Raw genomic sequence first — 26,624 nt, 5'->3', positions numbered from 1 at the left:
AATATATATACATATACCATATATTATATCTATACATAATATATATATATATATTTTTTATATATAACATCATACTAAGTGTATTTTCTTATTAATATATACATATATTAATATAAAAAGTAAAAATGACACACATATATATCAAATATATATAAAAACTATATATTGTATATGTATATTAATATAAAAAATAAATAATGATTACTTTTAAAAAAGTTCAAAAAAATAAAAATATATATATGTACCGTATATACTCGAGTATAAACCAACCCGAATATAAGCCGAGGCACCTAATTTTACCACAAAAAACTGGGAAAACTTATTGACTCGAGTATTAGCCTAGGGTGGGAAATGCAGCAGCTACAGGTAAATTTCTAAATAAAATTAGATCCCAATAAAATTACATTAATTGAATATTTATTTACAGTGTGTGTATATAATGAATGCAGAGTGTGTGTGTGTGTGTTTGTGTAGTGTGTGTATATAATGAATGCAATGTGTGTGTGTGTGTGTGTGTGTTTGTGTAGTGTGTGTATATAATGAATGCAATGTGTGTGTGTGTTTGTGTTTGTGTGTGTATATAATGAATGCAGAATGTGTGTGTATATGATGCAGAGTGTGTGTTTGTGTGAATGCAGTATGTGTGTATATGATGCAGAGTGTGTGTTTGTGTGAATGCAGTTTGTGTATATATAATCAATGCAGTGTTTGTATATAATGAATGCAGAATGTGTGTGTATATAATGCAGAGTGTGTGTGTGAATGCAGTGTGTGTGTATATGATGTAGAGTGTGTGTTTGTGTGAATTCAGTGTGTGTGCATATGATGCAGAGTGTGTGTTTGTGTGAATGCAGTGTGTGTATATAATGCAGAGTGTGCGTTTGTGTGAATGCAGTGTGTGTGCATATAATGCAGAGTGTGTGTTTGTGTGAATGCAGTGTGTGTGTATATGATGCAGAGTGTGTGTGTTTGTGTGGTGTGTGTAAGCTGGGTGGTGGGAGGGCATTTTTAATATTTTTATTTTAATATTTTATTTGTTTACTTTTTTTTTTGTCACCCCCCAGTGGTCCAGTGGTATGGGCTGAGCAGTCGGGGGGCGGCAGCAAGCTGTTACTTACCTTTCCTGCAGCTCTTCCAGCTCCCCAGTGTAAATCTTGTGGTCTGCGTGCCGCGCCGAGCAGTGCCATGGTAACCCGTGGCAACGCTCTGAGGGCCGCGGGACTCCCAAAATTTACACTGGGGAGCTGGAGGAGCTGCAGGAAAGGTAAGTAACAGCTTGCTGCCCCCCCTCCCCCCAGGACCACCGGGCTTGTAATACAGTCTGTATTATGGCAATGTAAGTTGCCATAATACAGACCCTGACTCGAGTATAAGCCGAGGGGGGCTTTTTCAGCACAAAAAATGCACTGAAAAACTCGTCTTATACTTGAGTATATACGGTAATTTTATTCTGTTTTTTTATATTAATATGTGTATATATGTATATATAAATGGTAAAGTAGTATGGATGCACAGAAGCTATACTACTTTACCATTTGGATATTTAAGCCTTGGTTTTGCACCCGGTTTGGCAAATTTGAAGCCTGAGTGCAAGGTACATTCTACTTTTTTATGTATATATATTTTTATATATATATATATATATATATATATATATATATATATATATATATAAAAACATACTTAAAATGAATATATATATATTTATGTGTATATCTAAATAAATAAATACAAATAATACAAAATATACAATGTCCATATACATAGTTACATAAATAATTTAATAAATATACATGTAGACTTCAAATATATAAAAATGTATATATATTTAAATTGTATGTGCATATTTATGTAATATTTTTATATAATTAAGTAATTTTATTGATTGCAATTTGGGGGACCTGTCTGACAACCCAGGCCAAAAGTCCAGATAATTTAATTGGCTAGCACTATATTTAACCCCATTCGCATGCCCCCCATCTAAATACCTTTTACAGAAAAAGCGACTGACAGCTATTCCACACACCTAACTCTGTACACTCTATGCCTTTCTGATCAGGTTCCTCTATTGATTTTTCGGGGACTGAAAGTCTCCAACACGGCCACCAGATGTGCGTGCCGGACATGGCCCAGTCTCTATTAACATCTCCCTACACTGTATATAATGCTTATGTTCCCTCTGCATTGTGGAAACTTGTACATTTGATTGTTCTGTATACTATGACCATTTTGTCTCCCCTGTTTGGACCTGCATGTCCACTCTAAATATTATGATTTTCTGCTTGTAACTTATTGGTGACTTCCCTACCTGCACAAAATTACTGTCACATTCAGTAGTGATGTTGAGCAAGTGATATACCCCCTTTCCTCATACATATTTATTTACTAGGGATAACAAAATATGAAGAATCAACAAACAAAGTAACAGAGTATGCAGGCCCCAAATATAAGGGAATTACCCTTTATAGATATGACCTGAAATGTACAGGTTACATGCCTGTGATGATATATTGCAATAGCACTCATAAAGACACTCACACCAGTATGATGTCCCTACAATGTACACCACAACAGATATATAGCGCTCCACCCTTCTTCTATTCTACTTTTCCTCTCTTACCTGTAATACTGTCCTTCGAGTACATCTCCTCTTCCATGAAACATTTAAAGCTCACTCTCCACTTACTACTGCTCAACTATGTGACGATGTCTGAATTATGCTACATCTTACTTGCTGAGCCCTGCGAGGCTGTGATACAACTGTCTAGTACTGAGACCTGCACATTTTACTCATATTACCACACATGTTGACAAGAGTCATGTATCCATTTGTGCCTTAATAAAGCTTTGATTTACAACAAAAAAAATCACTAATTTGGCATAGATTGATAGTAAAATGGTTGCATGAAAAGAGTCAAAATACCCCAAGTTTAAAGGGACACTATAGTCACCTGAACAACTTTAGCTTAATGAAGCAGTTTTGGTGTATAGAACATGCCCCTGCAGCCTCACTGCTCAATCCTCTGCCATTTAGGAGTTAAATCCCTTTGTTTATGAACCCTAGTCACACCTCCCTGCATGTGACTTGCACAGCCTTCCATAAACACTTCCTGTAAAGAGAGCCCTATTTAGGCTTTCTTTATTGCAAGTTCTGTTTAATTAACCCCTTAACGCCGTTACGGCGTTCTATGCCGTCGCGGCTTTAAAGGGCTTTAAAGCCGTTGCGGCGGCATAGAACGCCGTAACGGCTGAAGCCCCCAGGAGGTAAGCTATACTTACCTCCGCCGCGATCTGCTTCTGGGGGTCTGCCTGAGAGCCCAGGCAGCCCCCCTCCGGCAAATGAGGCCCCCGGGGGCCATGTGATCGCTCTCAAAGAGCGATCACATGGCCCCCTATAGCTGGCTATGGATCTGCCAGCAGGGGGACTGTCTAAAATATTAGAGAGTCCCCCGGCTGGTAGGTAGTGTAAAAAAAAAATTAAATACACATGTTAAAATAAAATAAAAGTATTTATATATATATAATATATGTATATATATTATATATATAATATATATATACATATTATATATATGTAACGTCATACGTAATGTATTTTAATATTAATATTAGTATATATATTAGTATTAAAATACACTTAGAATGACGTTACATATATATAATATGTATATATATTATATATATAATAGATGTACATATATATATTATATATATATACGTATAATTACAATAATAAATAAATAAAATAATAAAATAAATAAATAAAATATTGAAACAAAATTTAAAATAAATTATATATTCATATGTAATTTCATTCTAACTGTATTTTGTTATTAATATATATATATTGGAAACAGAATACACTTAGAATGACATTCTATATATATATATCTATCTATATATAAAATACAAATAACCGCAAATATATATAGATAGATAAATACATATAATTACATGAAAGATTACATTAGTATACACGTAGAATTTAAATACCTACAAATGCATATATATTAAAATTCTACGTGTATATTTAAGTAATTTTTTAACATAATTATGCCATTTAATTAATTAAAATTTGATTGACATGCCTGACAACACAGGGAGAAAGTGCAGAGAATTTAATTCGCAAGCACTATATTTGACCCTGTAACTCTCCAAGACACCATAAAATCTGTATATAGGGGGTACTGTTTTACTCGGGAGACTTCGCTGAACTCAAATATTAGTGTTTCAAACTGGTAAATTGTATTACAACGATGATATTTTAAGTAAAAGTGACGTTTTTTGCATTTTTTACAAACAAACTGCACTTTTATGGACTATATTATTGTTGTAATATGTTTTACTGTTTTAAAACACTAATATTTGTGTTTAGTGAAGTCTCCCAAGAATAACAGTACCCCCCATGTACAGGTTTTATGGGGTTTTGGAAAGTTAGAGAGTCACATATAAGGCTCGCATTTCATTTTTTTTACATTGAAATTTGCCAGATTGGTTATGTTGCCTTTGAGACCGTATGGTAGCCCAGGAATAAGAATTACCCCCATGATGGCATACCATTTGCAAAAGTAGACAACCCAAGGTATTGCAAATGGGGTATGTCCAGTCATTTTTAGTAGCCACTTAGTCACAAACACTGGCCAAATATTAGTTTTTTGCTTTTTTCACACAGAAACAAATATGAACTCTAACTTTGGCCAGTGTTTGTGACTAAGTGGCTACTAAAAAAGACTAAACATACCCCACGTTCAATACCTTGGGTTGTCTACTTTTTCAAATGCTATGCCATTATGGGGGTAATTCTCATTCCTGGGCTACCACACCGTCTCAAAGGTAACATTACTAATCTGGCAAATTTCAATTTGAAAATGGAACGTTCTATATTTGACCCTGTAACTTTCCAAAACACCATAAAACCTGTTAATGGGGGGTACTGTTGTACTCGTGAGACATCGCTGATTACAAATATGTGCATTTTGTTGCAGTAAAACCTAACAGTATTATGACATTTACAGCTAAAATGTGAGGCGGAACTACAAATTAAAAAAAAAAAATCTAATTTCTTACAGTTTTTTTTTATTTTATTCATAATAAATTGTTTCATATATAAATATTTTATATGAAATGAAAGCCCTGTTTCTCCTGAACAAAATGATATATAATAAGTGTGGGTGCATTTAATATGAAAGAGGTGAACTACGGGTGAACAGACATATAGCGCAAATTCCAGTTTTTGTTTACGTTTTGTTTTGATCAGAACGTGCACTATTGACTCCGTCCTGAAGGGGTTAAGATTGTCTTATCCCCTGCTATGTTAATAGCTTGCTAGACCCAGCAAGAGCCTCCTGTATATGATTAAAGTTCAATTTAAAGATTGAGATACAATTATTTAAGGTAAATTACATCTGTTTGAAAGTGAAACCATATTTCTTTTGTCAATCATAGCCAGGGGAGGTGTGGCTAGGGCTGCATAAACAGAAACAAAGTGATTTAACTCCTAAATGACAGTGAATTGAGCAGTGAAATTGCAGGGGAATGATCTATACACTAAAACTGCTTTATTTAGCTAATGCAATTTAGGTGACTATAGTGTTCCTTTAATACCTTAGGTTGTCTTCTTTTAAAAAATATATACATGACACTTGCGTCACTTTTGATTTTTTTATTTGGAAATAGAAAAGTGCTACTTATTGCCTCATAACTTGGAAAAAAAAAAGCTAAGGACATGTTAATATTGGTTATTTCTAAACTCATGACAAAATTTAGAAACTATTTAGCATGGGTGTTTTCTGGCGGTTGTAGATGCGTAACATATTTTGGGGGTCAAAGTTAGAAAAAGTGTGTTTTTTTATTTTTTCATCATATTATAATTTTTTTATAGTAAATTACATGATATGATGAAAATAATGGTATCTCTAGAAAGACCATTAAATGGTGAAAAAAATGGTATATAATATGTGTGGGGTCAGTAAATGAGTAAGAGGAAAATTACAGCTAAACACTGCAGAAATGTAAAAAGAGCCCTGGTCCTTAAAGGAACACTATAGGGTCAGGGACACAAACATGTATTCCTGACCCTATAGTGTTAGAACCACCATCTAGCCCCCCCTTGGTCCCTCATGCCTCCCTAAATAGAGCAAAATCTTACTTGTATTTAAGCCTGAAGCTGTAGCTCTGCATGCTGTTTGCTTCAGAATAGCAAGTTGTCTGCTGACATCATAAGAAGTGGTGGCCTGATCCAATCAAGGTGCTTCTCAATAGGATTGGCTGAGACTGACAAGGAGGCAGATCAGGGGCAGAGCCAGCACAATTCAAACACACCTGTGGCCAATCGGCATCTCCTCATAGAGATTAATTGAATCAATTAATCTCTATGAAGAAAGTTCAGTGTCTGCATGAAGAGGAAGGAGACACTGAATGTTTGGATGCATTTTAGGCAGCCATGACCCAGGAAGGCTCTCTAACAGACATCTAAGGAGTGGCCAGTGAAGTTATCACTAGGCTGTAATGTAAACACTGCATTTTCTCTGAAAAGACAGTGTTTACAGCAAAAAGTCTGAAAGTAATAATTCTACTCACCAGAACAAATTCAATAGGCTGTAGTTGTTCTGGTGACTATAGTGTCCCTTTAACGGTAAGAAAATTGAAAAGCGGTCTGGTTACTAAGGGGTTAAAGCATATCTTATTGTTTAAGTTGTTTAAGCTAAGAGTTGACAACTGCTGTAAAATCACTCTTGCTATGTTGGTAATGGTTTGCCCCTTAAAAAAAAAATGTAAATAGAATATTCTGTCCTCAACACATTATTATGTTTGACATAGAATTTGCTAGTTTAAATCTACCAGTATATTTGCATGCATTTTATTTAACAATGTACACTTTGCATAATTAAAAAGAATGGTGTTTGGCAACTGCCTCCATCAAAGAAGTACTTGTTTTTTTAATTTATTTTGTTGCATTATCAGTGTGGAATGTATTTAGGTGAAGTATATTGGATAAATCCATAGATTCTCCACTGCTCTGATACACAGCATACTTAATTCTGTAATTTATGTAATCCTTAAACATCTGTTATTTTTCCATTACAAAGACTGCAAAATTTTTGTAGCATGAAACTCCTTCTCTCTTTGTTTATATGCATGCCTGAACACTATCTTTTAACAGCGTGGTATTTTAAAATGCAAAAGAAATTAAAAAACAAAGCCCTTGAGTAAGCAAGCAAATTTCACTACACTCCATAACATTATCTACATTAACTAAAATTGTAATTTAAAGTAAAATATACTTAAAGAAATAAGTTAAGAAAATGAGAACATCTTGTTCATTTTGTTTTTTAAAAAAAATTCTTTGTAAAATCCACAGTTACAAGTCAGGTGCCATAAAACAAAGCAGGAGCTACAGCATAGTGACTAGTAAAAAAAGAAAAAAAAATGTGATTTTAGCAATGAAATTCAGCAGGTTAAAGTTTGTTTTCTTATACTAGCTTTTATTACTATGGGGGGGGGAGGGGGGGGGGAGATGTACTTCATAATTAAAGCTTCACCATCACCCCCACCACTGAAAAGAATAGATATAATTTTTATGAAATACTCATTTGACTGCTCTGCTCTGCATGACTTTCCTTGATACAAAGCGGAGCCTAAGTACCAATCCCGGTAGCTGGCTGTGGTTGTGTCTTTGGAGGAGCCTGCGTTCTCGCAAGATTCTCCATAGACATCAGTGCTGTACTCTTATGCATTCACGAGAGCTGTGACATAAGCATGGAGGAGGACCAGTACAAACAAGGAGAATAGAGGTAGCGCCAAAATAGTAAAAAATACTAGAATAAATAGGAAAAAAAAAACAATAAAACAGACCAAAGTAGAATAATAACAATAAAATGTCCAATTTAAAGTCCCAATATAAAACTTGCCAGAAGATATAGCCTCAGTTCTGTCAGGGAGATTCTTCAATAAAAGAGCAAGATCAGCCATATATAAAACCAGAGAAAAGACTATTGGTGCAGTATTTCCCAGAGAATAGTAATAACAATAAAATAGGTCTTTATGGTCCTTCTGACATTTTTTAAGGCTTAAACCTAGCTCTAGTATGAATAGCATACATTGGTACAATTCCCACTTATAGGATACGTGAGGAGATGTTGATAGACAGGTATTTTGTCAGTATGAAGACCATAAAAGGTATAAAAGAGACAACAATAGTACTTACAGTATAAAAGGTACTAGGAGTATAAAATAATGAATGGTTACTCACACTTAATTGAGCAAGCAGACTGCTCAATGTGTATGCATAAGTGGTATAATTCCCACCTAGGATTCTTCATGAGTAGTCCTCACTGGAACAGTAAAATCGGATGCCAGGTAGAAGGTACAAATATAAAATAATAACGAATAAAAAAGTAAAATGGCACACTGATAATAGGAAGTAGCCAAATACCTTTATTGATATAAAATAAACAATATAAAATATCCACAATGTGTTTCACCAAAATGTTTTTTTCAAAATGGAGGTGGAAACTTTCTTTCTATCTATCATTTAACTGTTTTATTCTTTACTATTTTATATTTTTACCTTCTACCTGGCATCACTGTTCCAGTGAGGACTACTCCTAAAGCATCAATTACATGTGAGTAATCATTCATTATTTTATACTCCTGGTACCTTTTATACATAGAGCACTATTGTTGTCTCTTTTATACTTTTTATGGTCTTTATACTGATGAAAAACACTTGTCTATCCAATATTTCCTTACGTGTCCTATGAGTGGGGATTGTACCTCTGTACGCTATTCATACTAGAGCTCTAAAAAATGTAAGTAGTTTTTTTCTAACCACTGAGGAGGACCATGCTTGTCCAAGATGGCAGCACCCATGAGGGACAGGTAAGTAAACTCACCTTTATCTTCCCCCTTTGGCAACCAGACTCCCAGCATCAATGTCACTGTTAAGGGACTTTGCAAATTTGTCCCCAATGGTGACAGCGACACTGTAAGTGCTATTACATAGGCTACAACAGAATTGCACCCCCATCTCATATGGTACTCTGTCTTCTAGTTGAAAAGATCTTATTTATCTTTCTACCTTATCAATATTATTGTGTAATTTCGACAAATGTTTGTTATAAAATACCTGCAACTGAATATTGCTACATGCATTGTAGATAAGTATTTTGAAAATTGGGCAGACTAGATGGGCCACATGGTTCTTATCTGCCATCGCATTCTATGTTCCAATGTTTCTATCTGTAGTTGCACAAAGGAGCTAAACAAGCTTATATTTTTAAATCTTATGCATCACATTCTGCATTGTCAAAGAAAGTATGTTTTCACTCTCCTTTGAATGGTTTCGAATTAAATTACAAGCATGCCCAATTTGTTTGGCTAACTTTTGCTGTAGGAAGTATTCACACTTGATTGTTTACGTTTTCCTTTGAATATATCCTATTCCTGCAGGATTTTTGCTGTCAATTTATCTAGTCTATTGTGATTTAAAATATGAGGATACAATTATATATTGGCAATTTGAAATTGTGCAATTTGAACAATTACATTTAAAACACACACAGATGACATATAGTCACCCAGACCACTATAGTCTATAGTCACCTAGACCACTTCAGCTCAATGAAGTGGTCTAGGTGCCAGGTCCCCCAAGTTTTAACCCTTCAGATGTAAACATAGCATTACATTGCAGGGTTAATCCAACCTCTAGTGGCTGTCTTCTCGGCAGCCGCTAGAGGTACTTCTGCGATGCTGGATGCGAAATTTGCATCCAGCGTGCAGAACGTCCACAGAAAAGCATTAAGAAATGCTTTCCTATGGACAATTTGAATGTACGCACGGCTCTTGCTGAAGTCGGCGGGGAGGAGAGGTCACCAGCGCTGAGAGAGCCTGTCACTGGATAAAGATAAGTGGCTGAAGGGGTTTTAACCCCTAAGCACCAAGGGAGGGGGATCCTGAAGGTGGGGGGAGACCTAAGGATGATATAGTGTCCGGAAAACAAGTTTGTTTTCCTGACACTATAGTGATCCTTTAAAATTAGCTTTTATTATAGACTAACAGTTCCTTTAATAATTTGCCCTAAACTTACACTGTGCTATTTATAGGAATTCATGATTCAAGCTCTGTATAAACCACTGGTTTAACAAAAAAAGCCAAATTCTGAACTACTTTGAAAACAATCTAAAACATCCATTCGCATCAAGCTTTAGAAAAACAATCCAAAAGAAAGCAAAAATACTTTTAGGTTTAAACAATGCTTGGTATATTGTATGGACTGTGGATCATGATCAAAAGGCAGATTGAAAAATATGTATCACATAAAGGATGAAATTTCAGCTTACGGAAAATGCTGTGTCCACGAATGCAAACTCCAACGGAGAAGAGCTTGTTTCACTCACCGAGCAGCTGAGCAATTACTGGGATATCTTCTGCAACAAAGGCTTCAAACCAACTGTAGCAACAAAATAATAATAATAAAAAATAAATAAAATATGTATATAGCGGGAAGCATGGTAGCATAATCATATAAATATTTAATGTATAAAATTGTCTCAACACATAAAAAATTGCAAACCAGATTCAGGTTTATGTTACTATGCATAATGAAGTTGCATATGTATAATTATACTCTACATTTGTAATGAAAACAGATCAGTCACAAGTTATGATCTCTGAAATAATAGAAGATTAAAATATGAATCTTTTATAATTAGAATGAAATATGGTTACAAGCCTTCCTTTCAAACTGTATTTGAATTAACATGCTTTCACATGCGAATCATTGAGACTCCTCGATCCAGTGACCCTTTTCATGACACCATACAATCTTCTTCTACTTATGTTTTTGAATATTTTTTCAGTATTGTGTGTCTCACAGCATTATTTCAACATAGTCCTGTGCTCAGTTGGGTCCTATAGATCTGCGCATGTTTCAGACTTCTTCTTGGAGTAATTTTTTATTAAAGATACAATTTTTTTATATTACCACACGTCTCAATTCTTGTATCAGATTGTACGGCATCAATTATACCAATATGTCAGTCATAAGCAATCATGTATACTTGGGATTATTTGTTTATTTACTTAGTGGGACTGTTAGGTACTATCAACATTTCCTGGAAGCTGTTTGACATATAACTGCTGCGTGGCATCCCAAACTAGAGATTTCAGTTTCTGCATTCATCAGTTCTTAACACTGTTGTGTTTAGTTCTTCTGAGACTAACTTAATACTTGAATATCACAGGGGAATCATTGTTAATATGGTTTGCTACAGTTTCCAAACACTGATATTTCAATAAAAATATAAAAAACAGAATCTGGCATGCAAGAGCAATCAGCAATGCTGATACCTTAAATACAATTTTAAACACAGTAAAGCGATTGGATTTATGGGTCACTCAATGACACTGTCCTGAATATTTTTCACCATTATAAAGGACCACTCTTCCTAACTTATTAATGGACTTCAACTTGGAAAAAGTTTCAAATTTTGCTGTTTTGGCACACATTTTAAAATTCAATTTTGATTTCCTTTGACTTAACTGCAGTTCTCACTTTCATAAATAAGCATGCAAATTATATAAAATCATGAGGTTTACATTCATTCATGCAGTCATCATTTAGATGACTGGGCCCCGGCTGCAAGAGGTAAAAATATGAGCTCACTTGCCTTGTCTCCCTCGCAGCACTGGTATCTGGTGTGTCACTCAACCTCTTTGGCTGAGATAATCGAGATTGATGATCTCATACAATCCAAGCTTTCCCATATAAAGCATTTGGAAGTTTGTATAAATAGTGGTCTCTTTGAGACCATCTGATTTTTTTTTTAGCAAACTATTTATGTACTGACTTTACACATGCTAAAATGACAAATAGTAGAGTTAACATGTAAAGTCTAATATCTAATATTTATAAAGTAAAAATAAACTTCTTCTATGTAAAACTAACCTCAAGCAACTGGCTGCGAAAGATCATCAAAAACAAATATTATACAAAAAGTTGTAATCCTATTGCTGATTATTTTCTTCCATGCATGTTGAAAGTCATAACAATTGGCAATTCTCATTTATGTTGTTTTCACACTGACTTTGCTTTTATGATGAATATTGATTCATGAAATTCTATTTATATCACACTGCTGCCTGGTGTATGGTACCAAACCTGATCACAGGAGTTCTCCTGTGTGAATGTTGCTTAATGGTGAATGCTTGCTAACAGAACATGTTTGCAAAACAAGGGCTTAAAAATGCTGAACAAAGATATGCTGAAAATAGAAAAGTTATAGAAAATACAATTATAAAAGAGCATAAAAATTGCAGTTACATTAAAGTGTTGAGGGGTAAGATCTTGTCATCTTGAATAAAGTGAAATAATTTATATATTTTATTTTATATTTCTCTGAAAAATCAATATAGTTTCCAAAATATATGGAACCATACAGTGAATTTTCAAAAGATTGCAAAATAAAATAGAATACACACTTGTTCAGAAAGTAGAGCAATCAACAAAAACGTTGTTTCCATCATGGTTTCTCCAATTTCACAAGTTTTCTACAGAACTGCTGTAAACCTATAAACATGCACAACAGATTTTAACCTGAAAAAGACTATATTAATCCTTTAACAATGTTTAAACATGCCTAAAGCCTGGAATGACATTAGGACATAATGGCATATTCAAAAGTTCTGGTGAGCAGGACTAAATCACTTCTCCCACCAGGGAGATCCAGATAGCAATTAATACCTGGGGCTAACCTGTGTCAGCTGGCCCCAGACTGACAGTTGAGCTGTATACAGAGAGAGATCATGGTCCCCTGTTTGATTGTGATTGATCCTGGGCTTTGTCAGCTGCCCAGCACCAATCACAGTGAGACAGTATGCCAGAGCTGAATCATGAGATATTACAAACAGACAGTTGATGGCAGTCAAATACCACTCTATTGGTTTAACTTGTAAATCCCCTATCAGCACTGACAAGTAGCAGAGGAAATCCTTTAGGGTTAGTGTCATAAGCCACACTACCAAGCAGGCCTGTCACTTGGTTCCAGGTGTGAAAGGGTAAAAATCATTATTTGTCTCCACTAGACTGAAAATAATGATGTAATATCCCTCTTACCACCACCCATCCTTCTTACCACCACCAAGGCAATGTAAAAATAGGGCTTTCACAGTGCATACCTAAGAAATAGATGATAAATATTGTACACTAACTGTTAATTAAAAGTAAAACAAGATATATTTAACAAGATGTCCTATTTACTCTCTTTGCTAGTATAGTAATTGGATCTCATGTCAACTGGCAGCCAGGCTACCAGGCAAGCACTTTTTACTAGTCCTTTTACTACAGCTCTGACCTGTAGGAGATTGCATAGGGTATTTACTTGGCTTTTGCCCAAATTGTTAGAGTAGAAACAAAATATTTAATGTGCATTATGTACTCTAAAATGTTGAGCAACAAATTGTGGGAATTTTTATTTTTGAGTAAAAAACACAGCACAGAAAAATTATTTTTTTTTATCAAAAAAGAAAACATGTACTTCAAGATATATAAATAGGGCACATGGTTTACTATATCCAATATTATTTTTCCATAGTTTCTCCACCATTATAGACACTACCGATATTTTTTACTTGTTACTCTTCATAAATCATATCTATACTGCTGTCAGGTCCCCATTCCCCAGCTTACCTACCCCACGATCCCACGCCTCGTCTCCCTCTATCTCCACGAAGATGCCGCGCTGGAGCACGACTCACCGCGCAGTGCAGCCGGCCTGATCACCCACGCTTACCATCCTCCAGACACTACTGCCTCCCGAACACGGCCACATAGAATCCGGAGCTATGGGGGAATCCTATGGGGCATGCATGCTGAAGAAAAGTTTCTTAAAGAGACAGGAGGCAGAAACCAGAGAAGAGGGTTTGAAGGAAGGAGGCACTAAAGTAAGTGGACATGCCCCCTCTCCCTTTTCAAAGTCCACTAATCCTTGACTCTTTGCTCAGTTATACTGGGCTCCTTTTGCATTAATACCTTCAGTGCCTGTGTGTTTGACTCCCTAATACTTTATTGTTGCTTGACTCCTGGCTACGATCCTGTGCCACCTGTCATGACCTTTGTCATTTCTGACTCTTTTGTACTGTTTTCAGAGCCGGTGCCAGGATTCCTGCCGCCCTAGGCAAAGATCCATTTTGCCGCCCCCTCCTGAATGTAACTCCATTATTTCAGAAGTTTATTCACTAAACTCTGAATTTTAGTGAATTGAAACCCAGATTTGCAAAGTTTAAGCAAGTACAACTGAACTGTGACTGTAGCTGAGTTGGAGAATTCTTCTAAATCAGCTATTTTGGCCTAAATTTGTCATTTGGTTTCCAAATACGTCTGATCAGCTGTCCCTATCCTCCACAGTGCTTATTCCTACTCTTAACAATCTCTCTCAGGTCCAAGGATGAAATGCTGTCCCCCTGCCACTAATTATGTAGTGTGTTGGGGATGTAGAATGAGATAGGGTTTGCAGTGTCTGTAGGAAATGTATTTTGTGTGTGTGCTGATGAGACTGTGTGTGAGTGCTTTTGGAAACAGTGCATATGCTGGGAATGTAATTTGTTTGCGCTTGAATGCAGTGTGTGTGCGTGTGTGTGTGCAGGGGATGCAGTTTGTCTGTGTGTGTGTGTGTGTGTGCTGGGGATATATAATGTGTCTGTGTGCTGAAGAAGCATTGTGTCTATGTGTGTTGGGATGTAGTGTGTCTGTGCTGGGGATGCAGTGTGCCTGTGTGCTGGGAATATATAAAGTATATCTGTGTGCTGGGGATGAAGTGTGTCTGTCTGTGTGCTGGGTTTATAAAATGTGTGTCTGTGTGCTGGGGATGCAGTCTGCCTGTGGAGATGAAGTGTGCCTGTCTGTGTGCTTGTGTTAAATAATGTGTGTCTGTGTGCTGGGGATGCAGTGTGTCTGTGTGTGCTGGGGATTTAGTGTGTCTGTGTTTATGTGTATGTTGGGGATGCAGTGTGTCTGTGTGTGCTGGGGATGCAGTGTGTCTTTGTTTGTGTGTGTGCTGGGGATGTATTGTGTCTGTGTATGCTAGGTATGCCAATATTGTGGCATTTAGTTTACAATAATGGTGGTATTTTATTTATGTTACAGTGAACCTGTCTGAATATAATTGGTCACATGGTAACATGGTCACTTGCACATTGTTACTGAAGTATACACTCAATGTCACTTACACACTCACTAACACACACGCACTCTTACTGAATTATACACACAATGTCACTCACACATACTCTTACTGAAATATACACACAATGTCACTCACGCATTTTACCGTCACACTTTATTTACACACACACAAACATACACAAAATAATCAGCCCCTTAGACTCCATACCTGTGCTGTGGAGAAGGAACCATTCTCCAGCCTGCATTGCAGGAAGTCTCCCCGTGTTTCTGCTAGGGCAGCAGGGGAGCTGTGCTTAGTGAGCACAGCCTGCTTCCTGCTCACTCCAGCGTGTGCAGGAAGGGAGCTGGGCTCTCAGTGGCATGGAGGGAGCCCCGCAGATGACACGGCTGTGCTAGAGGCTGGCTGAAGAGCCTCTCACCCTGCGTTCCAGCCCCAGGCAGGAGTAGCCCATTAGGAAACTTCCTGCAGGTCGGCACCCCAGGCGATTGCCTTATTCACCTTATGGTGGTGCCGGCCCTGACTGTGTTCCTGATTGAGTTACAGCCTTTTCTGCATCTTGGGCTATGTCTCCTAAACCGCGTCCTGACAACTGCCTTACAATATGATTTGCTTTTTATTGACTACTTGTATTCTATTTGCATATAAGTGCACCAGCTTATGTATGCAAAGTGTTAACATATATTCCTAACTAAGTAAAAAAAAAAAAAGTAATTACATTTTTATATTTATCAAGATATCTAGAGCAAAATCCACCATTAGTACATGTTTAGTGAATTTTCAGAGCAAGAATAGTGTAATTGTAACATGAACCCCCACCTTATTCCAGTGTGATATAAAATAACCCTCTATATTAATAGGCCAGAATATAGTCTTGTATTGCAACATTGTGTTATAGTTCACTTACATAAACAGTTACATTGGAGACAAAGAATAAAACTAAACAGGTATTTGTAGATAATTGCACAGGAAATGTAAATTTTAGTCCAAAAAAATTGACCTGGACAAATTGTACCACTGAGCTTTTTTAAAATGTATTCTGTTGTATCCTATATTTGCTGATAGCAGTTCTCCACAACCCATCACCTAGTTAATAAACTCCATGAGTGGTATGGAAATATATATGTTTAATTAAGAGAAATCATATTAGGCATGTCAGTTTTATTTAGAGTAATTAAAATAACAATAATAATAATAATAATAATAATAATAATAAAAAATATTCATAAATTTAAGTACTAGCGATAGCATGTGGTGCCTTAAATAGTAGTCCTGCCTTACATAGAGGAACATGCTATGCACCAACAAAAGTAAAGTGGAATTGAAGTTTTAATCTCACATTCACACTTGCTTGCTCTCCTTTCTCTACTCTCTTTAGATTTCCTAAAACAAAAAAAACAACAAAAAAACTGCAGCATATAAGGGCACCCCCTGGCTAGTTGCTAGTGTATGGCAGTAGATGCCCTTATCCACGCCTCCTTTTACACTATTTTTTCCAGATTGGGATGTACATAGTGTAGCTCAGCCAATGAAAAATCAGTGTGAATTGAGCTGCTGACTCATCTCTTCACCAGAGACATTTACAATATAAGGCCAAAGGCTATAAAATGCACTTAACCCCTTAAGGACCAAACTTCTGGGAAAAAAGGGAATCATGACATGTCACACACGTCATGTGTCCTTAAGGGGTTAAGTTGTGTTGGTATCCAGTTGTGCCTTGAGTGGCAATGATTTTTTAGAATACATGTAGTGTTTATGAGAGACAAACCGTATCAAATCTGTTATGATATGATGTAATGTAAAAAAAAAAACTATCACAGACAAGTCTCCCCAAATAGGTTCTGTATGTGTAATATGTGTATATATTCCATAATTGTGTATATCCAGACACAATTAGTTGTGCAGTATATACTCTTGAAATTATTTGTATCACAAGGGTAACTAAAAATGAGGGATAACTTTACAGAGATTAAGTTTAGTTATTCTAAGGTATACGTTCAAGTAAGCATGGGCCAAGAATGGGAGCATTACAAAAATCCTATGGATTCAAACTGGTCAGTTGTTTTTTGAGGTGCTTTTATTCATTGGGGGGGAGAACTAGGAAATGTTTATATTACATAGATTGTCTGTGTTAGTGTGATGATAAAAATACTTCCTATTAACAAAGTAGTGTATGGTGATAGAGTAAATATTGTTTAGTGCTAAATTAATTTAAATCTCAGCAGGTTGTTACTCTGATAGCAAACCTTTCACTAATCGCAGGGGTAGGCAACCTTTGGCACTCCAGATGTTATGGACTACTTCTTCTCTTAATCCTTTGCCAGCATTATGCCCGCTAGAGCATTATGGGAGATGTAGTCCACAATATCAGGAGTGCCAAAGGATATCTAAGCCCAGACTGCATTACCTGTCTGCAAGTTACATGAGCAAGTGGCAGGTTCTTCCTACCTTTTGTGATGTAGTCTGGACTATCTGAGCACTGAGAAGAACACTGATTCGATCTTTCAAGATGTTTTCTTGCCTTAATAATACCAAACTCTATCTTACCCATGTTCACTTGAGCTAATAACATGAACTGCTTTTATAAATATAGGACCATATTGCAGGTACCACATAGATTCATTAGTACATTCAAATAATATAAACCATGTATATTGTGAAGTCATAGAACAAATTCAGTAGCCACCCCTTATAGCAGATACCCCATTCAGATCCTACATTCATAATAGGAGAGGAGTGGAAAGGGAGGCAATTGCCCCTGGCCACTAGTATAGAGAAGATTGTGGGCTGCTGCCTCCTAGCACAAAAGTAAACTATACTTTTTAACTATAATCTTATATTATTCTCATATTGTAGTTCTCACAGTATTAATCTAAAACTTGTATTATTATTATTTTTATTTTTTTTTTTAAAAGAAGTGGATTTGGCTGGTTTGCTCTCAAATTGAGATATTTATAATTGCTGTCATGCAATACGTAGCCAGTCCTGCTCTGATTTTGAACTTTGCAAATTTAACTTGTGGATTTGTCCCATAAACTTCCATGTTAATAGCGACATCTCAGATGGCCCGAATTTCATGATATCTCCAATTAAATTTTTGTAACAGATTTGATGGAAGCTGATGTGTCTTTGAAACTTCAGATGAGCACATGAGATGAAAGAGGTTAGGTATACAGCAGGTGAGTGCATACATTGCAACAGCAGGCACAATAAGACATTAACTAAACATAGCAATGGAAAAAAAGCTGAATGTCAAAAATATTAACTGGAGTCATTGCAAAAACAAAAATTAAGGAGAAAGTTATATCTTAGGTGACAGATACACTTTAAATAATTCAGGGGCATGCCCATAACAGGTTAATATCTTGAACAAATATTCTGCCGATAAATGTTTGCTACGTTGCTCGATACCAACAAGAAACGTGCAGTGATTTATAAGGTGTTATTAAAGTGTTAATTAATTATAGCTTATACTATCTGAAACTTCTCAGGAACTACACAATGAATATAATTAAAGAGTTTAATTAAAATCTTTATAAAAACCTTTATAATAAACAGCCAGAATCAGTGTACATAAACGAGAAACTGTCACTAAAATTATTAGAACCAAGATAAAAAAGCAGTGATACCTATCTATTCATTACACCAGTAATGTATTTACTAGTTTATTTACTAAGTTTAAATCACAATAAAATCTGTTTACTCTTTAAAAACCTTTCCTGTTTAATACACCTCTAGACACTACTCTACAGTCCAGTTCAATGCAAGTGTCACTTTATGAGTGTTATGGCATGTATTTGGTGTGTGTTACAGGATTATAAATGAATGTTGTAGCATGTTTTCAATTGTACACAATATTTTTTTTCCACTAAAAGAGAACAGTTAATAAGTAAATACATGGATACTGGTAATATGGATAGAGGAAAACTTAAGGACCTCTATATAGTGTTTGACCAATCCACGTGGCTGCCAATTATAACCAAGCCATAAATGTCCATATATCCTCCAATATGTCCAGATATGTCTTTATAAGGTACCTTGATAATAATATCCATGGATAAACCACAAATAGTTTCCTTTGTGGGTCCTCTCCTGCCATCCCAGGTTTGTTTCCTGGTGTCTAGTATCTTGGGACACCAGGTAACTGTACACAGCAAGCACAATGCTAGTGTGTCATTAGACATGGTCATCCTGTGCTGAATGGTATCATAGCACTAGGAGCATGCACAGAAGCCACCATTAAAGTATATGGGAATGTTTGTAGACAAATCATTTGGAACGGTATTAAATCATTTGAAAAATTGTAATAAATCAAGGCCCAAATCGTAATAACAAACGAGAGGCTAAAGTAGCCAAATTGTGACTATAGCCGAGTTAGAGAATTTTAAGCTTCGTTTTTTCTTTCTTGATTTAATTAACAAACATTTGGAGTTACCTGGAATTTCAAAACTAGGCATAAGTAGATGTCAACCCCCATTTTACTTATGCATCCTTCTTTATCTTTCTTTTTAGTATAATGGAGATAAGATACAACAAAAGCAGAATGGAAGATTTCATGGCAATGTCACATTGATCAGCCACAACACTAAAACCACTTGCCTAATACCCAATATTCTTGTGCTGCAAAAACTGATCTTATGTGTCAATGTATGGACTCCACAAGACCCCTGAAAGTGTATCTGGCACTAAAACATTAGCAGCAGATCTTTTAAGTCTTGCAAGTTGCAAGATGGGGCCTCCATGGAACTGATTTGTTGTTCCAGCACATCCCACAGATGCTCAATCAGATTGAGGTCTGTGGGACGTGGAGGCCAAAGCAACACATTGAACTCATTGTCATGTTTCTCAAACCATTACTGAACATCTTTTCAGTGGGCAGGGTGCATTAAAGAGGCCACTGCCATCATGTAACACATTTGCCATGAGTGGGGTTATGTGGTCTGCAGCCATATCTAGGTAGGTGGTATGTGCCAAAGTAACATCCACATGAATGCCAGGATCCAAGATTTCCCAGCAGAACACTGCCCAGAGCATAACATTGCCTTCTCCGTCTTCCCATAGTGCATCCTGATGCCATCTCTACTTTAGGTAAATGATGCACACGCTTCCGGCTATTCACCTGATCTAAGAGAAAATGTGATTAATCGGAACAGGAAACCTTCTTCCATTGCTCCATGGTCTAGTTCTGATGCTTAAGTCCCCATTGAATGTACTTTTGGTGGTGGACAGGGCTAATCAGCCACTCCGACTGATCTGTGGCTATGCAGCCCCATGTGTAGGAAACTGTGATCCACTGTGCATACTGACACCTTTCTATCATGGCCAGCATTAAGATTTTCAGCAATTTGAGCAACAGTAGCTCTTCTGTGTGATTGGACCAGACGGTCAAGCCTTTGCTCCTCTTGTGAATCAATGAACCTAGGGCATGCATGACCCTGAAGCCAGTTCCCTCATTGTCCTTCTTTGCAGCACTTTTGGCAGTTACTAACCACTTCATACCGGGAACACCACACAAAACGTGGTGTTTTGGCAATGCCCTGACTCTATTTTGCCTTTGTCAAAGTCACTCAAATCTTTTTGCTTGTCCATTTTTTTCTGCTTTCAACACATGAAATACAAGAACTGACTGTTCATTAATATCACCTAATGATAATGCTTGCTCTCTTGGTTTCATTTTTATATTTGGGAGTCCAGGCCAACTCCTTGGTTGTGCACCCCTCCCTGTCACAGGTGCCTCATTCCAGGACCCTATCTAGCCTTGACTTGCAGAGAGTCCCAGTAAGGAAGTATTTTCCAAGTAAGTGGATTAATCTCATAAGAGCAAGCATTAGGCTACTGAAGTAGGACCTGCCAAGAATGGGGTACATTGACGTTGTGGCAGGCTTATGCAATATATGATCATATAATGTATCTAAACCCCCATTGGATTTTGCCTAGGTGAGGTGTTTTTTTTTTAAATACAACTATTACAATCTCTAAGATTTGAAATGATTGTTGAGTGAATAAGCGAGTACACTGTATTTTGTATTTTGTGTATATATATATATATTTATATATATATATATTATAATTTATTAGAGTACTGACCACTGTGACCATTTTCTTTAAGCCATTATGAAGAAGGATAAGCCATAGATGCTGGTAAAAAAAAAATCTTAAACCCCAAAATTGCCACAGCATTTTACATAAATAAACATTTATAATCTTTAATAGAATCCATGAAGAAAAATAATACTTTTGAATAATTCAGATTTTTTTCCATTGTTCACTTGGGTTCAGTGCCTGCAGGTAATATCCAGAGGTCATTCAGAAGATCAGACATGTTTCTAAAGCCTCTTCCTTTTCAGTTTTATCGCTATGTCCTGCATAACTGAAGTTAAATTCCCAATGCACCTTAATCCGTTCCTCACAAATGCAAATTATAATGCTGAACAAATCCATGTTTGCATTCATGAAGGTTTGCTCTTTGACAGTTTTCTATGAATTTTCTGGATTTTCCCATAAACAGCAGATTTCTTTGGTATTTAGATGAATTACTTCTTTGCTCATTCATCCTTTGATCTTTGTGTCCTTTCCATAAACTTTAAAGGGGAAATTTAAGGGGCAAGTGAATGAGAAAAGTTTTTGTAAAGTATTTAATGTAAACCATTGAGACAGCAATCTTCAGAAATGGAAAGAAGGATATTGAGCTGAATGGCAGACAACTTCAATTATTATCTGTTATATATTAGTGTTATTTCCAAAAAGCTATAAAAATCTATTATTAAATAGCTCCTGAGAAATATGAGCAAGTATAAAAGTTCATTATGTCATTCATGCATAATGAATAATCAGTGGAAACATGATATAGCAGAATACAGAGAGCATCAAAAGTTAGATAATGCCAAGATTATGAATCCCATTTCTCAGCCTGTAGCATTTTATCACGTCATAGCAAATACTGCACTCAGTAATGCTACAGTGAGGGAAAAAAAGTATTTGATCCCCTGCTGATTTTGAACGTTTGCCCACTGACAAAGAAATGATCAGTCTATAAAAAAAAAAAGTTCTAAGTTAATTAGCATGTCAATGAGTGAAATAAGTATTTGATCCCCTATCAATCATCAACATTTTTGGCTCCCAGGGAGTGCTCTTAATCTCAGCCTGTTACCTGTATAAAAGACACCTGTCCACAGAAGGAATCAATCAATCTGATTCCAAAACTCTTCGCCATGGCCAAGACCAAAGAGCTGTCCAAGGATGTCAGGGGCAAGATTGAAGACTGCACAAGGTTAATATGGGCTACAAGACCTTCACCAAGCAGCTTGGTTAAAAGGTGACAAAAGTTGGTGTGATTATTCGCAAATGGAAGAAACACAAAATAACTGTCAGATCTCACCTCATGGAGTTTCAATGAGAACAGTGAGGAATCAGCCCAGAACTACACGGGAGGATCTTGTTAATGATCTCAAGGCAGCTGGGACCATAGTCACCATGAAAACAATTGGTAACACACTACGCTGTGAAGGACTGAAATCCTGCAGTGCCCGCAAGGTCCCCCTGCTCAAGAAAGCACATGTACAGGCCCATCTGAAGTTTGCCAATGAACATCTGAATGATTCAGAGCAGTGCCGTCTTAAATGCGGGTCAAACGGGGCAGCTGCCCTGGGCCCAGTTACTCCTGGGGGGTCCAAGGCAGCTGCCCCTTGGGCCCCGCTGCCCTCAACTACTTATTTCCCCCAATGGGCTCCCGGTCAGCCTGGGGCCCCACACATTAAGGAAACCCACCGAGTGGCCCATGCACTAAGTGCTACCCAGTGGGCATTTGTAAGCAGGTGCCTGGTTGTGCTCTGGACCTATAACGGCACGATCAGGCCCCCTTGCTTTGAACACCGTGAGTTACTTCTTCCCAGAGAGAGCCATGCAGGAGACCAGTAAGGCAGATAGGAGGGGGCTGGGCCGATATTGCCAACAGCAACCCTTAACAGCCTCAGCCACCACTCTGGATACCAGGGAAGCCACCCTTTAAGGTAGGAAACAGGAAGTGAACTTAAAAGTGTAAAGTTTGCATGTGTGTGTCAATATGTCTGTCTGTGTGTTTGTCAGTATGTCTGTCAATATGTCTGTGTGTGTGTCAGTGTGTTTGTCAATGTATGTATTTGTGTGTGTCAGCATGTCTGTCAGTGTGTCTGTGTGTCAGTGTAAGTCTGTGTGTGTGTCAGTATGTCTGTCTGTATATGTGTCTGTGTGTTAGTATGTCTGTCAGTGTATGTGTGTGTGTGTGTGTGTGTGTGTGTGTGCCAGTATGTCTTTCAATATGTATGTCAGTGTGTCTGTCAGTGTATGTCTGTGTGTATGTCAGTTTGTCAGTCAGTATGTGTGTGTGTCAGTATGTCTGTCAGTGTATGCATCTGTATGTGTCAGTATGTCTGTCAATGTGTGTGTCAGTATGTATTTCTGTGTATGTGTCTGTGTGTCAGTGTGTATGTCAGTATGTCTGTCAGTATATGTCTGTGTCAGCATGTCTGTCAATGTGTGTGTGTGTGTGCATGTCAGTATCTCTGTGTGTCTGTCTGAATGTCTGTCAATATGTCTGTCAGTTTATATGTCTGTATGTTTGTGTATCAGTATGTCTGTCGGTGCGTGTGTCAGTATGTCTGTGTGTGTCTGTGAATATGTCAGTATGTCTGTCTGTGAATATATGTGTGTCAGTATGTCTGTCAGTGTATATGTTTGTGTAATTAAGTATGTAAAAAGGTGTGATTGCATACCAGGGAAAGGGAGAGGGAATGGGGGGGTAATTCTTTACCCAGGGTCCTATTAATATTATAGACAGCCCTGATTCAGAGGAGAACTGGGTGAAAGTGTTGTGGTCAAATGAGACCAAAATCAAGCTCTTTGGCATCAATTCAACTCGCCGTGTTTGTAGGAGGAGGAATGCTGACTATGACCCCAAGAACATCATCCCCACCGTCAAACATGGAGGTGGAAACATTATGCTTGGGTGGGGGGGGGATTTCTGCTTAGGGGACAGGACAACTGCACCACATCAAAAGGATGATGGACAGGGCCATGTACAGTCGAATCTTGGGTGAGAACCTCCTTCCCTCAGCCAGGGCATTGAAAATGGGTCATGGATGGGTATTCCAGCATGACAATGACCTCAAACATGTAGCCAAGGCAACAAAGTGGCTCAAGAAGAAGCACGTTAAGGTCCTGGAGTGACCAGACCTTAATCCCATAGAAAATCTGTGGCCAGACGTCAGCCTTGAAACCTTAATGACCTGGAGAGGATCTGCAAAGAGGAGTGGGAAAAAAAATCCCGCCAGAGATGTGTGCAAACCTGGTGGCCAACTACAAGAAACGTCTGAGCTCTTTGATTGCCAACAAGGGTTTTGCCACCAAGTACTAAGTTAAAGGGGTCAAATACTTTTTTTTCACTCATTGACATGCGTTTTTCTGGAATTTTCTTTTTGTTCTTTGTTAAACTAATTTGCATATGCCCACCCAGAATCCTTTGCGGTTGTAACATCACTGCAGATTTTGGATTTCTGTGGGAAAAGCAAGTCTTATGGCTTGATTTGGATTTTGCTTCCCAAGCACTACCAAGCCTCGATAAGCAAACCAGTAACCAACCTCATACTGATGAGTTGCATTAACAACAAAACAGCTGTCCATATATGTCCATGAGTGGTTCACTGGTTTTGCATCTTTTCCTAAATTGTGTTCCAAGCAGTTGTATACTGGAAACCCAGATTAAAAGGAATCCATGTTCAAAATGGAATGAGGCAAATATGTGATTCTTTGTTAAACTAATTTGCATATGCCCACCCAGAATCCTTTGTGGTTGTAACATCACTGTCTATTTGGGATTTCTGTGGGAAAAGCAAGTCTTATGGCTTGACTGGTGTGCAGATTTTTGTTTAACATTGTATTAACTATCCACAGACTTCAGGTGGAAGGGGTTTTCAATCACAATTTTTCCCCACCATAACCTATTTGGATTTTGCTTCTATATATATATATATATATATAAAACAATGTCCAAAAGCTTGAACTCCAGTATAATCAAAAATATATAGCCTGGTGCTTGTCGGCATCAATAATATATATGGTAGTTTGAAAAGCACTCCAAGGACTTCATATAAGGTGAAAAATAAACTTAGCTTTATTCTGCAACAACCAAAGGTGATCGATGTTTCAGTCCTATAGCAGGACTTTCATCAAGATCCTGATGAAAGTCCTGCCATAGGACTGAAACGTCGATCACCTTTGGTTGTTGCAGAATAAAGCTAAGTTTATTTTTCACCTTATATGAAGTCCTTGGAGTGCTTTTCAAACTACCATATATATATATATATATATATATAAATACAAGAATTAATCTTGGCACTCACCCTCTTAGGTACATCCAACAAAAAATCTTGCCTTGGTGCTCCCTTGGCGTATAAATATATACAAATAAGAGTAAGGGGCACATCAAAAGGTCTCCAAATTCTTCAAAGTTTTTTTTTATTTGTGTTTCATATCAAAATTTATCCCATCAACGTTTCGACCCAACAAAAGGGTCTTTTTCAAGATCAAATTCTACAGTGTAAAGTGCATATAGATATACAACATATCAAATATTACTTTACCAATGTGCAGAGAGAGACCGTTCACCCAGCCGTCCGAAACCGGAAGTGTCTCGGAGGACCACGTGACCGTCTGCGATGACGTCAAACAAACTTAAGCGTTGCCTAGCAATGGAAGTATACCGTGAATCCCGTGCTACCGGAGCTGTGTACACACAAGTGCCGGCATAGTGAATAAGTATTAAACCATAAAACCATTAAAGCGGCACTGTCATGCCGAACTTACCTTTCCCCAATCTCTTCCTCTTCTCCCCCTCTCTCGGGATCTGTTATTCTTTTCTTCCTGTCTTCTTTAGTTTTCTTTAAAATCATAAGACAAAGTAGGGACTCTTTGCCTTATGGAGGATTCCTCCGCTTGACCAGCTCTGACCAGCGGAGGAGCAAAGTGTGCTTCATTTCCGCTGGTCAGAGCAATTTTCCCATGATCCCTAGCTTTACTCCCTGTTCCCACAATGCTTCCTGTCAGTATTGCCGAACGTCCTGTCATTTAGACAGAACGCCGGCAAAACTGCCGAATTGCATCCTAACAGAATGAGAAGAGTTTTTCCATTGGTGTTAGGATGCAATTCGGTACTTTGATCGTATCGGAATTTCATTCTAATGAATGAAACTCTGATCCTATTCATTGCTGTGGCTGCATCTTGCAGCCGCTTAGTAGATAACTCCCTAATTCCCACGGTATCAGGGAGCTATCTACTAAAAGGCTGAAAGACCTAAACTGGTCTTCATTTTTCAGCCCCAAAAAAGGCCCAATAAAAAACCATCATACCCGTCGAATTAAAAATAAAATAAAAAACCCGAGCGCAAAAAAAAAAACCCGACGAAAAACAAA

The 26,624-nt window shown here is 37.3% G+C and overlaps 1 protein-coding gene across 1 annotated transcript in view; it reads right to left on the bottom strand.

The window, feature by feature from the left end:
• TENM2 (teneurin transmembrane protein 2) overlaps positions 1–26,624 on the bottom strand; it is a 2,177,747-nt gene that overhangs the window by 1,893,048 nt on the left and 258,075 nt on the right. Inside the window, exon 2 of the mRNA XM_063447436.1 lies at positions 10,341–10,450. The gene's annotated coding sequence lies outside the window, so the exon portion shown is untranslated. The remainder of the gene's footprint in view (positions 1–10,340; positions 10,451–26,624) is intronic.

Source organism: Pelobates fuscus, chromosome 3 (genome assembly GCF_036172605.1).
Source record: "Pelobates fuscus isolate aPelFus1 chromosome 3, aPelFus1.pri, whole genome shotgun sequence".
Lineage (NCBI taxonomy): Eukaryota > Metazoa > Chordata > Amphibia > Anura > Pelobatidae > Pelobates > Pelobates fuscus.
The sequence above is the reverse complement of the archived record's forward strand: the minus strand, read 5'-3'. Positions and strand labels throughout refer to the sequence as shown.